Here is a 12,660-nt window from a genome sequence, read left to right as displayed (position 1 = left end):
GGCTCACAAGCACACGCACAAATGGCCCTGCAGTGCTATCGGAGTGCTAAGGGAAGACACTTAAATGCCATCTCTACAGTTTGGATGCTATTTACTCCCTCACACACACACACACACACGTACAGTCATGTCTCCACTATGTCATCCTCTCAAAGCACTCAGGCTGATATGAGAGCAGCAAGGAACCAGCAGAGTGGCACAATGAGGCGCTGGGCTTGTGCCGCTCAACAGCAGCCGGGGGTCGCCACTGTCGGAGCCCTGGGCTGAGGCGGACACAGTCAAGCATCATTTTTGTTAGGGCTACTGATTCAAAAAGCGCTTTCATGACATACATAAAAGCTCACATAATCAAAGAAAGAATATACTTAATATTTAATAATATTTGACTTATATGATTTATATTTTGGACTCATGAATATGTAAAATCATAGTTATGTGGATAAGACCAGATTTGAACAATTTCTTTGCATCACTCTCATCAGACTTTTAATTGTGACGATATTCAACCAGAAAAAATGAACACTTAACTATTTAAAAGAAAGGTTTAGAAAGAAATACACTGTGGGTTGACTTCAAAACTCTAAAGCTTGCTTTCTTTTCACATGCTCAGTAATTACATTGATTTGACGCAGTAGATGCTGTTCATTTATTCACCATTCATCTGGGCATGGCAATGGCAATGATAAAGGAAGTATTGATTTGAGTCCTCATGGGACAAAATTCTTAAGTTAATTGTACTCGCCCAGTGGTTCTTGAACTTTTCTCACAAAGTAGTACCACTTCATGAAAATGCGTAACCTTCCAAGTATCAGCTCTCTTATCTGTAATTAAAATGAATATTTTCTAAGGTAGTTTTTTGGACACAAACGGAGATGGACAGAAAAGCGGCGTATTTCTTCAAGCTGCGTGTATCCATGGCAATGCGCCGTGGTCACCTGACCCATCATGACGCACAAGTTTGGAAATGCTCTGCTACTGCGTAAAGCTTTAGCTAAACTGCGCTGTCTGTCATTAGCCGCTCGATTTATATCAGGGGTGTCCAAACTACGGCCAGTGGGCCAACTGCAGCCCGCGGCCCACTTTTAATTGGCCCGCTGCAAATTCTACATATAATATAGATATTTTTTGCTTTAATTGAATATATATAAAATAAATGAAAATCACATTAATAGAAAGCTGTGATGAAGGCTGTTTTTTTTACTTAAAGCATATTCAATTATTGAATTTGCTAACTATAAAGGGGCTAGATGCAAGTTCGTCATTTTATACTCACTACTGCCACCTCAGGTCTTATGCGTAACTGCAGCTTCTATATTAAAGGAATAGGCCACCGTTTTTATATACTAAGATATGTTCTTACCTCACTTTAGTCGAGTTAATATATCCCCGTCTGGTCATTGTCCGCGCGCTCTGTCACGCAAACGGAGCACATACGCAGCCTCTCCCATATGTGACATAGCTCCGAAAAAGCTCACGATAGAAGCTACCAAGCTCTTCCACGTGTTCCCTATTTAAATAAAGTTACGTGAAGTGTTTTCATGCGAAGTATATTTACACAGAAATGTAACGTGTCGATTTTATAAGCAAATAAAAAGGGGGACTATATTGTGAGGCGTAATGATACGAGGAGCACAGCGTCCGCGCAGTAACTCCTAAAGGTTATTGACGGAAGTGAGCGGGGGAAGTCTTTAGGAGTTACTACGCGGACGCTGTGCTCCTCGTATCATTACGCCTCACAATATAGTCCCCCTTTTTATTTGCTTATAAAATCGACACGTTACATTTCTGTGTAAATATACTTCGCATGAAAACACTTCACGTAACTTTATTTAAATAGGGAACACGTGGAAGAGCTTGGTAGCTTCTATCGTGAGCTTTTTCGGAGCTATGTCACATATGGGAGAGGCTGCGTATGTGCTCCGTTTGCGTGACAGAGCGCGCGGACAATGACCAGACGGGGATATATTAACTCGACTAAAGTGAGGTAAGAACATATCTTTGTATATAAAAACGGTGGCCTATTCCTTTAAGCTCGTGCATGACGGCACTTGAATTAACACCGTTTTGAGTGACAGTGTAGGATTTTAGAAGCAGTTGTGGTGAACAGGTCTGAGCTCATTGTACACATTAGGACATGGCTGGAACATGTAGGGGGAGGAAAATACTTAGTTTTAAAAATGTTAAACTCTGTATAGTCCCTTTAATACAATAGAGGCGAAGTTATATGTCTGACCTCTATTGAGTGCAGCCCAATTGTTTGTATATTTTTCTGTATGTAGCACCTCAGTGAAAAACGTCTAGACACCCCGGTTTATATAGTACTAGCACGTTGCGTTGTTGAGTCCACGTACATTTGACGCGTGGGAATGTAGTGGCTGCTGAATTTGTGCTGCTTGTTGCGGACATAACAGAACTACAAGTGAACATCTTTACAAACTCTTATTTTTCCATGTACTAGTTTTAGTGGTATGATGTCTTTTTTGATTTTAGATACTTCTAACTTACCGCCAGTGATGCTGTTAGCCACTGTGCACAGCGTTGAGCTTTGACTCTCATGGACATGACATGGATATGCCTGTGCAGAGAGTGCTGTTGCCGGCAGCTGGAGCCAAACCACTTGTGGCTGCGGTCTGATGCTCGGCTAAGTGTTTACGGCTAAGGCAGATGGTGCACTGTAAGTTTACCTCGATCTGGCTAAAGTGCTGCCAGGCTGGCTTAAGGGTACTTGAATGGAGCCTATAGCCTCTCTTCACCTGGACTGGGAGAGAAGCGAAAGGGCAGTCTCACGCGCACAGTTTCACACAAACACACGAGGACAGTCACACCTACATGGTCTCTCTAATGCTCGCTCACACGCACAACTACTTCACATGTAGAGCAGTCATTCCCGGTTGAGTGCTCCTCTCTAACCCGGCAATTTCGGTGGAAAGAGAATCCAGCTAAAGTACACAGGGCGTCATGGCGCGTTCGCAACAGGAAACATGCGATGGCAGAATGGCCTCACTGCATTTCTAGACACTGATCTGACAGTCAATATGTGGCTCATCTGTTTCAATAGCATTTGCTACAGAAATAAAGCAGTCATTTTCCCATTCCACTTAAAAATGACGAAATGTTGCTTTGCGCTTTCAGACTAAATTGTGCACGGAGGTTTGCTGAAGCATTTGTAAGCGCCCACACATTCTTGGGTAAACAGAAAAAGGCAGCTTACTTTTAATGAACTCTTGCAGTTGCAATTTCATTTTTCTGACCTTACTCTACAAGGGTACCCTATATTTGAACATAAGAATTTTGGATTCCGAATAATGTACTTGCATTCTCACGAAACATGAGTCATTCCTTGGCCTGTGAATCATCTGTATTTTCTATTCAGGTCTAGTCATTACCTTTTTTTGGATCTTCTTGATAACTAATGCCCACCAAGATCAGTTTTGTTGCTGAGGATATAATCTGGCATCCACAAAAATCAATCTGGGGAAAGCATTTAGATGATTTATACCAACACAATAATGCTGCATCCAACAAACCAAGCTCTTGTGTTTCGAAACTAATGCGAAGTTTTGTTTTGTTTTTCTGGTCAAACTCAAAATTTAACAAAGAATAAATCAAGACCCAAACAAGGCTGAATACAGCAGAGCTCAATTGGGAAGATTATAACTTTAACGGGACATACATTTTAATTCTGTCTAAGGAAAAGTCACAGTCAGATGAAAGCGTTATTGCAATATTTTTTGGGTTTGTTGTGGCCTAGATATTGCGTCAGCTAATCTTGCAAAAGAAATTGTCATATGGGCCTATATTGTGAAGTCCTGATTGAAACACATCACCAATTGCCTTGTTCATCTGAAGACCCCAACACAATCTTCTAAATGTCATGGATTATAAATACCGTAAGCAAATTAGAGAGGGGACTTTCAAGTAGAATTAAAAGCTCATACACACGTAGTCAGCAGCAGACCCTCGCACCATCTGATAGTGATGTTTTGGGTGACATTTAGTTTCTAGGTTGCACAAGATGCTGCTATAAATGAATCATGAGTAAATCTGTGAGGTGTGAATAATAGATGGGAGGAGAGGTAAAAAACAAAGGAGTGCTGTTATTATTTGTTAATAAGACACTCCGGAGCATCCCTAACTAGATCTCATTACCACAACACTCGGCGTCGCGCACACGCACATGCGCAGCTTACGCACTCTGCCACCCACGCGCACGCACCGCCACATGCCAAACACATGCGCACCTCTCGCACGCCAGCACAACTATTTTTACCTGTGAAGCCTGTCGTTGCCTAGCACTCTGCAATTACATCCCACACTCCACCGACGAATGATTAGAGGCAATGATGGATGGGTTAACACTGTCACCTCAGAACGCCGCGGTGCAAAGCTAATTACGCTAGCATACATGTGTCATACGGCTGATACATGTGATAGCGCTCTCGGCCGGCTGTCGTCGCTGTGGACGTGTGCGACTCACTAATCAAGAGATAAGACTGATGAACTTACTGCTCCGTTCATTAACACTTCAGACCCTCGCCACAAATATATGCTCTGATTGACAGGGCTCATTGTTTATGTCATTTTTTCCCTTAATCTTACTGACTTACTAACTGTCCAGCTTTCACCAAACTGTCAGAGCCTCGAACTCATGGCGCTCAGGCAGGCCCAGCGCTATGTGGACAGTGACCGAAACCCTGGGCTATTGCGCAGATACAAAAAACCTGCTGTTTTTGTCTTAAGTTGGCAACAATATCACAATATATTTTGCAGTTACAGTATGTCAGCCATTGTTCCGCCTTTATGGAAGGTTTTATTCAAATCAGAGCAAACGAGAAATACTATATAATAAATAATGTAATCATGTACACAAAGAAGGTCCAAATATCAAGTTTTCAAATAAGACTTTTGCATCGCATCACAAGCTAAAGGTTGAAGCCATGTTCTTGCTCTTGCTACTTAGGAAATTTTGAATTCATCACATAGTTTAAATTTGAGATTAGTTTTAAAGAACAAAAGATCAATCTGTTAAAATGATCAGACAGATATTGATAACATCTCTTTCTGAATTCCTGTTTTGGTGAGGCATGTTCAGAATACGGTTTGGGTTTGAGATCTGCAACTGCCTTTTTGATCAGTTTCTTGTGTGTCTACTCCTGTATCCAACACGGTTCGGTTTCTAAGAGATTCCTTTTTTTTTTTTCTCTTTTCCCACCCACCGGCAGAATGCTTTTAATGACGATGATCAAAACTATTCCCAAACCACTGACACCATGGATAATAGCAGAGATCTGTTTGTTCCTTTTACATTGTCTATCGCGAAGAAAGGTGTTTGTGGCACATGACACCAAAGCTAAATGCAATTTAGTCTGCACTCGGAGTTGCTTGCCGCCCCTATATGCAGGGGCGTGTCTTGTTGAGTTTGTACAGACAGGGATGCAAGGGCCTTGCTTTCCTGGTTGCCACGACTGCAGCTGGTACTGTGGGCTGAGTAATTGCCTGTCTTGGTTGTGAGAGCACAGTACCGAGCTAAAAGTCAAGTGCTCTCTTCCTGCTGTAGACCTCATTTGGATTCCACATAGCTAGCTAGCAAGCTAGCGCCAGCCCCGGTTCTGTATTATTCATAGCCTGACAGATAGCTCTCACTAAAAGCATTGGAACGGGGCCAGGTGGTGATGGAGCGACATGGAGAGAGGCACGGCTGCACCCCGCTCTGCGTCGAGCGGGAGAGGGCAGAATGGGGATGGAAGATAGGACGGGATGAGCAGTGCTAACAGGAACAGGAAAGTGTCTTAGCGGTGTTGGGAAGTGGGGCACGGATAACGAAATGAAGAGACACGATGTGAACTCAGAGTAAAAAAAAATAAAAGTGGACCGAATTGTCATAGATGGGACTACACCAAGTTAACACGAAGCTGAAATTCTATCATGGTCTATTTATGAGTGTAATAACCGCGCAAGAGTAGGAAGCGGAGACAAAGTGAGTGAAAGCATTTCAAATAGACGACAGAAACGGCTCTGGAAGGAGAAGAAGTGAACAGGCAACTATCCACCCCCGCCAAGCTCAGCAACCCCTCCGCTTCCATGTGCACGAGCAGATAAGGTCGCATTAATCAAAAACTGCCACTTCCCCTTCCAAAAAAACACAGTGTCTGCCATCAGCCCCCCTCTGCGCAGTATCTGTCACCCAAACGGAAATTTCCATATTTAATGGGGAAGCTGTATATCAGCGAAAAGGCCGTGTGGGCTGTCGGTGAAGAGAATGGAGATGGTTGGATCTGTCATTATACACTACATGTGGGGAGCCCAGTTTTGTTTCTGTCTGCTTCTGATGCCTTTGTTAGCATTTAGCATGGAACCTAGACTGCTAGCTATTCCAACATGGTGTGAATTAAACAGCATTTTTTTTCCAGCTTCTCTTATAAACGTGTGACACATTTTTATTTTTATAAAGCACGGGGGAAGCATTTCAAAGCCAGCGTGGCAAAATTTTTACAGTGGCACGAACACGCAACTCTTCATCATGCCTTCTCCTTTGATGCCATTTGTTTATATTTTCTCTTTGTAATATCCTCCCGTATTTGCCTGTGCGTATTTTGACAAGCCAGCAGAATTACCTCAGTGACATTACCCAGTGTCAGATAAACAGGTGGTGTTTATGTGTGTTTTTTTTTTCTTCCCTGGCTTCTCTTTATTCTTCCTTTTTTAAGCGCCTCCCCGAGGAAAGACATCAAAGGGAATAACAGATCATGTGCAGTGAGTGTGGAGCGTGCCAGGGGGACATGGGCATGAGGGGGGTGGGGGTGAGGTCTGCTTCAGGCCGGGCACATCCAGACCTTTGACCCCTGAACCTCATCACCCCCGGGCAGCCTCCCCTCAGAGCAGCTGCCAACTAAATTACATCAGTGTTGTCAAGCCCTCTTCCTCTTCTACTGCATGGAGCAATGTGGAATTCAAAGATTCAGCCGTTTTTGAAATAGTGCACCATCATATAACATTGAAAAAATTAAAATAAACAAAACGCTTTAATGATAATAGATACTACTTTACTATAACATTAGACTATGCTAGTTTTAATGACCGGTAGTATTAAACAAGCCGCTATATTATTTGTGCTGCATAATAGACATAACAAGTTTACATTATGAAAGGTTAAAAAAATAGCAATTATTATTATTATTGCAGGACTGCATTACTCCATTCATTCACTTTAATCATCATCAGAATAAACAACTGCTGGGACACGTTGCACTGTGCCCAGTGAGACAAATGTGTCTGCTCCAGGAAGGAATCCCTTCTCAAGATGGCTGCTGGGCGAGCAGCTAACTGGCTGGCATCTGTGGGTATCTGCGAGTAGCTGTGATTGATTGAAGTCATTACACTGAGGGAGAGACTCCTTACCTGGCTAATCCAGGAGTGAATTTAGCTGCAGGATGACAGATAGCCGCATTACAGCCCCCCAATCCTGCAGCCCACAAGCTCTTCTGCTCACGACTTGCCTACAAAATTATGCAAATGGTTGGTATAATACGCATATTAATATTGAACCACAATCCATCCAAAAATACTTAAACTTTCATTTCAGTTGATATAAAGTGACTAAAGACCCAATTAGGATTATTCAACTTTTTACATCCATATACATTAAGATTTGAGTTGCAAGTGATTAGATTCAAAAGTCGCATAATATATTTTATGTGTTGACTTATAATTAGTGTGTCTATATGCCATGCCAGTCTGGTTAATTAGTTGACAAATTATAGAAAACTTTAAATAGACTTGCTACGGTACCCTCTTTAATATTGGTAGCTATTTGGTGCTTGTTGATGCAGCAGCAGTGGGGAAACAACCCCACACCTGAGCAGCTCTGACCTGTCTCATCTCATCTGCAATGATATCAGCTCTGCCCCACCGCCCCGCGCTCCTGCTCCCCTGTAGAACGCCTCTGCTGGTGGATAGTGTCACATCGGGCTGGAGCTATTCAGAAGAGGTGTCCGTGAAAGAATTCTGGTGTTGTGGCCAAAATAATGGCAATTGTACAGTTGCTTTGGTGGATAGATTTTAGTGGGTATGCAGATGATGTCAGAGCATTGCAACAGAACAGACGCTCAATCCATAAACACTGAGGGTTCTGCTGAATGAAAATGATCTAAACACATACTCATAGTTGTTCCCTGTAAAATTGGAAATGCAGATTTGTTTGGGTGATTCTTTGTTTTGGCAAAGTGTTTCTGACTGAATGGCACAAAAGGAAATCTTGAATCTGAGACCTTGGTTTTATTTCAACTTGTTTGAGCCTTGGAAAGAAATATATCAGTTTATGGACCAGCTAACTATCACTGTATGTGTGCGTGTGCGTGTGCGTGTGTGCGTGTGCGTGTGCGTGTGTGCACGCGCGGGCCACAGGAGCTGATATGTGAGCCAGAGCCGTCAGAAAACGCCCCAAATTGCAGCGTCTGCCATGAGCTGAGCCTCCTGCACAGAGACACTGCCTTTTGTTCTCCCCTGCTGGAGGGAGAGGGCTGACAGCTCAGAAATGATCCGCGCTACACTTCACTCACACACACACATACACACACACGTGCACACACACACTACTGTTTCTTCCTGAACTCCATACATTACGCTGTTTAATCTACAGATGAAAGGGATTTTAGGCAATACAGATATGCAAACATGTGCTTAAACATACATGTGATAGTTGTCTGTAGGCTAGTCTTGTCAGTGCCCTATACCTGCCAGCCTGCCTGTCTGTCTGTGTTTCCTTTGCCTCTCTGGCTGGCTGCTGTGAGGCTGCCGAATCCCTCATGGATTTCTGGAGGGTATCACCATGGAGACGGCTCTCTCACACGTGTCTATAGATCCTGAGCTGCAGAGGGACACAGCCAGAGGTGCTGCATTCCCACCATCTCTCATCAGCTCACAGACAACGCTCAGATGAGGCTGATGGATGGAGAGGAGAAAATGGGAAAAGGGTGAAAGAGTAAGTGGTGGAAATGTATAAAGAAATTGGTGTGAGAGACAGATTGAAGAAGTGTATACAATGATGGTAGTGATGCATAGAACGGGCCGGAGCAGGTCAGGTGAATACGAGGTGAGAAAGCTGCTGACAGAGGGACAGAGGAGAAAAGGCAAAACAGGGCTCATCGTCGTGTCAGGGAGATGAATAGCAGAAGATGCTAATGACTGGCTAAAGCTTTTGCCCCTGCTGCGAACAGCCGCTAATATGACTGCTAATAAAGGCACCGTGGCACGCTGTCGCATTCCAGCAGTCGCTCAACTGTCGCCCAAAATTAGCCAAACAGGAGCGCTGCCTCTCCGCCTCATATTAACGCTCCAGAAATAGGGCACTCTGTAACATGTCCAGAAGGTTTTAGGATTAAAGGGGTGCTCTTTCAGACTGTAAAAGAATTTGTTCTATCTTAAAATATCAAGGATGCCCACCACATAAAATATGGAGTGGTCCACTGGTGATTGGAGGCTCTTTGGTTTCTTCTTTTTGTTCTTTGTCTGGAAGATTTTCATGTACAAAATCTATAGCAGAATGTTTTTCTCCTCCTTTCTGCATGATGCATCCAGAATGCCATCTATTTGTTCTCTTAAATGCCAGCTAATTACTTGTCCAACGTTAATTGCCTGGCTGTGTAAGTGGGAGGCAGTGCCTGTGATGACGAATGTAATGTCCAAGGTCACACTGCAGGGACAGAGCAGGAGATGTGGGACAGCAGGGTTGTGATGGAGCTTAGTCATCATGGGCTCAAAGCGACGCCTCTGTGTCATCATAACCTGACAGCTCAGAGCCACAAGTTACGCAATGCTTTTGTCATTAGGCTATTTACATACAATAAATTCAACCACAGCTGCTGCGCCCCTAAGGGTGGAGGTTTTTGCTTGGTGCAAGTCCTCCTCAAAGTTTTGTGATATTTGTTTTTAAACTCACAACAAATGTGCACTTCACTCCTTTTAAGGAAACATACAAAGTACTGTATTTGTCATTTGGAAGCCATTAGTGGATGATGCATGTATTTATATCAATTGAAAGGGTGTCTGAGGCTTCAGGTAAATGGCAGCAATGCTAATTCTGCTCTGATGCAAATCAGTGCAAATGCTGTGTTAATGTTGAGTTAAGAGTTGGAGTTAGACTAAAGCCCTGAGCCTTGTATATAGTGCCTTTCCTCCTGCACACCTATCCTGCTGCTCACTGCCTGGCAGCCTCTAACCTGCTGGGACCAGTCGGTGATTTATTTGGAGAGGGCCCTGGAACCAAGGGGCCAGGATGAGTGGCATTTTAATGTGCTTTTGAGATGTTTGGTCACAAGCACTATTGATCACAGCACCGCAAAGTACCCCTCCCTTCAACTGTCCCACAGATCCTCCGTCTGCCTGGGGGAGAGAGCTGCTGTCAGGCAGGGAATGGGTTTCCATGTGGGCTTAGATTAATGAAATGAGGCCCTGGTTGCGAGGGAGTGCAGGGGGTCAGACCATTAAGGAATCTATGGCAGGGTGAGATTGAGGCTGCCAGCTGCCCGCACCCTGACTGACTGATGGACATCCAGGCTCGATACACATCCAGAAAGAAAGGGGTGGATAAGGTATTGGTCAGTAGAAAACAGAGGTGGAAAAAAACAAAGTTTGGAGCAAAATTACATTTTTAAATTTGGGCAAACCTATGCAGTGGCCTCATGTGTGTAATAATAATAATAATGCCACTTGTATTGCGCTTTACAATCCTGTATTACCAAGTTTTCTCATTATTCATTCATGCTATACTTGGAGGTGGTGTTAGCCACAGTTGCCCTGGGGTAGACTGACGGAAGTGAGGCAACCAGTCTGTGCCATTTGCCCCTCTGACCACCACCAACCACTCACTCACTATCTTTATCCAAGCTTCCTGGTGTTCCCAAACGGTCTCCCATCCAAGTACCTGCCAGGCCCTTCCCTGCTTAGCTTCCGATATCTGACGGGATCGGGCACAGCAAAGGCGCTATGGTGTACTGCAGACTACTAAATAGGAGATACTTTACTTCGTTTCTACACTGCCATTCATTCACTTCAGGTCTTACTTTAAGTAGTGCAGGGCCCAGCAAACATCCAGAGGTTGTAAAAATAGGAGCCAAGGATATTTCACAGCTGAGTGAACATGCCCAAAAGCATGTTTAGCTCTCCACCGCCCCAGCCTCCACATCAGCTTTATTTGATGACCAAAACTCTCCAGTGGATTCATCATCATTCTGAGCCTTGTCCAATATAAAAGAAAAACAAACTTTAGTCACTCACTTTGGGGCAGGTTCATGCTTTCTGGAGAACGGCTTATTAAAACCCTTGTGATCAATAACCCTGGCGAAAACACAGATTATCAGATTATCAGATTAGGATGGGTCCCCATGCTGCAGAGAGGAGCCAGAGAATACATTAAATCCAGAGGTGTCTTGGCAAGATTCAATTAATCAGGCCACAGGTTGTCTCTCCCGTACAGTCAATTCCTGGCATGTGGATTGTGTTTTTGGTGCGCGCGGTTCACGTCAGAACAAGGGCATATCAGTCTGCTACAAAGTGTCTGCGGTGCGTGCAGCGTGATGCTCCTCTGCCGGGGGAACAAATGGATGTAACCTGAATTTAAATGATTATGAAAACAAACAGGAGTGTGTGCTTTGTTTGCTTCACAGATAAAGATCATATCACTTTTAACGACGCTCCACAAGAAAGAGGGTTGTATATTTTAATAACATAAAAGATACATAGTGACTTGATTCCCTAAGGGTGGGTTAAGACCCCAAAGTAGGTTGCAGAAAGGTTGCATATGTTTGTCGTATTTGCAGCTTAAATATTGATAATATTATGTTGGCATTTTTGGAAATATTATAGTAATACAACCAATACAGATAACTACTCCTAACTGTGTAATAAATGGGTTATAATTGTCTCCCCCTCGTGGTTTGAACAAAGAAAGGAAATTGCAATACGAGGACTATAAATGTGTCATGAGTTAAAGGTGCATTATGCAAGTTTTTATGTAGAAAAAAAACGTTGTATTTTTGCGTATTTTACCTTGCAGTGACCCAGCGGTTGTGTGAGTGGTCAGCATGGCACCTTTACATGGTGGTCTCTAGAACGCTCCAGAATCAATTGTTTGGAAGGTTTTCACTGCTCTCACCAGAAAACCTATAAAACAATTTATCCTGAAGCATCTTAGAGACTACCATGATTGAAAGTAAAGTCGCCATGCTGACCACTCATACAACCGCTGGGTCACTGCACAGTAAAACACGCAATATTAAAAAAAACAACGTTTTTTTTCCCCACAAAAGTTGCTTAATGCACCTTTAAATAAATAAACTGCATTTAGAAAAAAATATATGAATATGCTTTTTTAATTATTAGTATTACCACTAGATTTTAATAATTGTTACGCAGATATCCTAGACGATGAAAAACATAGCTGTAGCATCATTGTTATCTGTGAGAAGCCTCATAGGAAATGGAAGCAAGCTCTGGACGCTCCTTGTTGTAAAGAACTTTACATTGAAAATGTTTTGCCTCTTTAAGCCCACAGGCTTGTCATTCTCACCTCCACTTGTTTGTCATAACACGAGCAACATTGTCCTATTTTTTTTTTTTTTTTTGCTATTTTATAGCAAAAACAGGAGCTGGCTCCAAAACCCC

At 43.1% G+C, this 12,660-nt stretch overlaps 1 protein-coding gene across 7 annotated transcripts in view; it reads left to right on the top strand.

Moving 5' to 3' along the window:
- The window catches only part of myt1lb (myelin transcription factor 1-like, b), a gene marked incomplete at its 3' end in the record, with an annotated part of 74,005 nt that overhangs the window by 32,565 nt on the left and 28,780 nt on the right, over positions 1–12,660 (top strand). The gene's annotated exons all lie outside the window — the stretch shown is intronic.

The sequence above is a fragment of the Gobius niger genome (assembly GCF_951799975.1).
Source record: "Gobius niger genome assembly, chromosome: 16".
In the NCBI taxonomy this organism is placed as follows: domain Eukaryota; kingdom Metazoa; phylum Chordata; class Actinopteri; order Gobiiformes; family Gobiidae; genus Gobius; species Gobius niger.
This window is presented reverse-complemented; position numbering and strand designations above follow the sequence as displayed.